Genomic DNA, 4,521 nt, shown 5'->3' on the forward strand with positions numbered 1-4,521 from the left:
TTTTTGGTCATATTGATAGACCTTTTGGACATTATTTCCAGAACTTTGGCTCTTCTAGTACCTTTTGTATTTAAGTAGTATTATTTTACAAACAATACTTTTATCCACTTCACTAAATAGTCTGAACACTTACAGACACAAGAGCAATTTTCACATTCGGCTTTCATGTTGTTTTGAAAAAGAGCTCTTTAAGGTGTTTTTAGCACTGTTATGAAAACTATCCATCCAGTCATCTATTTTCCCATTTTCTCTGCAGTTTATCCTACATGCAGGGTCACTAAGGATAGTTATCTATCCTTAAACTATCCCATTTCCAAACTATAACATCGTAGCCACATTTGTTTCTGCCTTCTAGATGTTATCAACCTTATCCATTTTCCATGCAGTGAAAGTGAAAAAGAGGAAACAAAAAAGTATTTCATACCCATAAGCTTTCCAGATCATTTATGAAATGTGTAGAGATAAGGTCTTGTTAAATGTCCCGAGATGACCTGTGCACTACATAGATTCCGAGATGAACGTGAAAGATCCCATCAGGTGTTCTGACCCCACCCCTTCAAGAAATCAAAAACAAAAACAAAACAGTTGTCTGGTTCTATGTTAATGATGACACATGAACTTTAGAGCCAAATTGAAAAAAAAATGTATCAATCAATTTTGCTCCTTGCTCCGACTCCTGTTTAGATCGACCCCATTCATTTACTCATTGTGGCCACTGAGACTACATGCTTCTTTACTTTATCTACTGGAAGGCTGACTTACAGAGCATAATCAGAAATTTTGTTTCGCATAGGTTTAATTCAGGGTTCTTGAAGTGCCACCATTCTAAAATGCTTAATATCTGACCCTACAAAAACATCTTCTATAATATATGTACATATACATTGTTTGTTTGTTTGCTTGCTTGCTTGCTTGCTGGCTGGCTTGCTTGTTTGTTTGTTTGTTTGTTTGTTTGTTTGTTTGTTTGTTTGTTTGTTTGTTTGTTTGTTTGTTTGTTTGTTTGTTTGTTTGTTTGTTTGTTTGTTTTCCCCACACAGTATTGTTTGATGATACGAGTGAGCCCCTTTTTTTTCTTTTTTTTATACAAGAGCAGTCTACCAGATCTATTGCCTGCAAGCTATTGGAAGTGTCATCCAGTCTTCTAAGAAATCTCTTGCCATCTTCCAGCCATGATATTCAGGGGCAGAAAAATCAGGCTTACACCAAAGACTTCTGTGGACTGCAGCCTACTAGTCAGCATGCTAGATGTGCATGTGTAAAGTATTTATTTGGAGGTAGGTCTCTCTGAGAACACTTTGCTGACTTGAGCAACTTGCTGTAACTGTTGCCTCGTTAACATCTATTGACTCCTCAAACTTTTTCCTCGCTCTTTAAGCACTTTATTGTCTATGGGGAACAAGCTTTTTGTATGATCTGGTTTTCCCCACCCCAAAAATAACACGTACAGTTTCACATCCAGAGAATGGATAAAAGAAAACAAGGGCATTGCATTTGTCGTCCCCAGGGTGGCCGATTCACCTCAGTAATATGTGGACTTCTGCTATTGAACTTATCAAAGTACAGGTGTCCATCGATTTTGCTGCAAAACCCGAGAGCAAGCACAGATATATCAGTTTCTGGGCTTTTGATTACCAGGTAACTGTTGCATTTTGTGTTTGTCTGCGTGAGCTGGATGCAGCAGAAGTGTTCTGTGTTTTCTCCAGCTCTTCAACACCCTTTAAGGTTGGAAATAAATGCGGTGCCGCTACTGGGGGTTGGACTGACTCAATGCGTTTCTGGGTATTCAGCAGAAAATGAAGAGAAGAGGGAGAGCTGGCCTATCGGCATTGAGTTTGATGTCAATCAAATGATATGCTTCCTTGAACAAATTGACAGAAAGTATTCATGTATTTGGGGTTAAACAAGGACTGAAAAATATACATAACTAGAATGGCACCTATTTTCTAGAAATAGATGTCTTTTAATATGTATGAGCACTTTCAATCAGTCTAATTACATCTGTAACAAGTACAGATAAGAGAAAAGCATGGATATATTTTTTTTTAACTAGTAATCAGCTAAAGCATCCAGTTTACATTTAAGCATGAAAACAGGATGTCTGTTTGTCCCCAAACTTTTTTATTCCCCATCTGTCCATTAATATAGTTGAAGAACCCTTGTTCCTAATGAAAATGACAATGATTCCTATTTTAAAACACAACAGCGTCTAACATGCTGATCAGTGAGCACAATTTCTCCAGACAAAAATGTATACTGATGATATATTGATGATAAAAACAGCTCATTCTCCCTCACTTGCTGTGATGTGTGATGGATAATCCATTACCTTGACTAAGGTCTGGCTATTGCCAAGGCAACAAGTTCATGTATCTCTTTTGAAAGCTGTCCAGGCTCTAAGCTAATGAGGTATCATTTTATGACTGACAATGTTGAGTCATTTTCTTTGAAAGAAGCTGAGCTCTCTAGAAAATTGTTGAATCGTATTGCCAATCTTTTTTCCTCTCATTAATACTATAGTTTCATAGGATCTTTGAGTCAGGATCACTTGGACTCTCTATACTTTAACTCAAAACTGTGCCATTTCACTTGTGTACATTGCCGCATCATTCTATTTGACATTAAAATAAAGAACAATACAGTGGAGCTTCACATTAAGAAACTAATTGGCTTTATGAGCCTAAATGTGACCTGAAACTATTTATAAACTTAGTTAATGTTTCCAATTGAAATGGAATAAATCCATTTCAGGCACCAACTAAGTGCTTCCGTTGAAAAGCTTTATTTGTTTCACATTACGACCTTTATATTAAATATGTGGCCTGTATGGGGTTTGAACCCTTGACATTATTAGCATCATTTTTTTTTAAATTTTGAATATTTTGTTTGTATGATAATGGTAAAATTTTGGAAAGTATATCAGGACTTTAAAAATATTTTCTAAATTTCACCGACGGCTCTGCCACATTAACGCGACCAGCGCGGTGCAGTTGCGCGGTCGGCGGCGCGCTGCAGTTGCGCGATCGGACAAAATTAAACTCCCTGCGCACTGAGATCCACCTGAATTTTGGAAAGTATATCACTACTTTAAAAATATTTTCTAAATTTTAGTGACAGCTCTGTCACAATAATGCGACCAGCGCGGTGCAGTTGCGCGGTCGGTGCTAAGTTGCGAGTTCGGCGGTTCGCTGCAGTTGCGCGATCGGACAAAATTAAACTTCCTGCCCACTGAGGTCCACTTAAATTGTGTAAAGTACATCAGGGCTTTGAAAATATTTTCTAAATTTCAGCGGCCGCTCTGTCCCAATAATGTGACCAGCGCGGTGCGGTCGTGCGGTGCGGTCCCGCGGTGCGGTCGCGCGGTGCGGTGGCGCGGTACGGTGGCGCGGTGCGGTGGCGAGGTGCAGTCGCGCGGTGCAGTTGTGCGGTCGGCGGCGCGCTACGGTTGCGCGCTACGGTTGCGCGTTCGGCGGTTCGCTGCAGTTGCGCGATCGGACAAAATTATTATTGATGTTCACTTGTATTTTGGAAAGCACATCAGGACTGTTAAACTAATTTCTAAATTTCAGTGACGGCTCTGTCACAATAACGCGACCAGCGCGGTGCAGTTGCGCGGTCGGTGGTTGCGCGTTCGGCGGTGAGTTGCAGTTGCGCGATCGGACAAAATTAGCTCACTGCGCACTGAGGTCCACTTAAATTTTGGAAAGTACATCAGGACTTTAAAAATATTTTCTAATTTTTAGCGACGGCTCTGTCACAATATTGCGACCAGCGCGGTGCAGTTGCGCGGTCGGTTGCGCGTTTGGCGGTACGCTGCAGTTGCACGATTGGACAGAATTAAACTTGATGCACACTGAGGTCCACTTAAATTTTAGAAAGTACATCAAGACTTTAAATATATTTTCTAAATTTCAGCGGCCGCTCTGTCACAATAATGCAACCAGCGCATCAGTAAGAAAGTGAAATTTAACCATCTCCTTAAATACAGCAAGTAAACAAAGCTGCAAGTGTTTGTTCCTGCTGTAGCTGGAAAGTGAAGGATTACACTGACGGCGGCGCTCTCGTCTGGTTGCAACACACCTGCTTCTCAGGTACTCACCCGCAAAGAGGAAGCGGTCACGGGGCGCGTCTCTGTCACGCAAGTCGGAAGTGAGCTGGTCGGAGAGCTTGAGCCAATGCACCACAATTGTCATATGTCATGTCATATACATCATACAATGAAGGACAGCATGCGGGTTCCAAAAATCACTTTATTTCAGTTTATTCATTTACTTTAAACTACAGACATTAATGTCATGATATTTAAAGCTCAGCATTTCCAAGAAATGTCAACTTTATATGGAGATCATTTAAATAGCCTCCATAGCAGACTGTGATTTAATGCATGCACGAGTTCTTCAATTGTTGGAGTAAATATTTAACCCCTCCCAACCATTTACACGCAAGCGACCTATTTCCACGCAATAAAACATGCACGGACGTGTTTTCGCTTTCCCGGAGCCGCATTCCGCCCCACCCCTTGCA

Source organism: Syngnathus leptorhynchus, chromosome 8 (assembly GCF_054491065.1).
Source record: "Syngnathus leptorhynchus isolate UIUO chromosome 8, UIUO_Slep, whole genome shotgun sequence".
In the NCBI taxonomy this organism is placed as follows: domain Eukaryota; kingdom Metazoa; phylum Chordata; class Actinopteri; order Syngnathiformes; family Syngnathidae; genus Syngnathus; species Syngnathus leptorhynchus.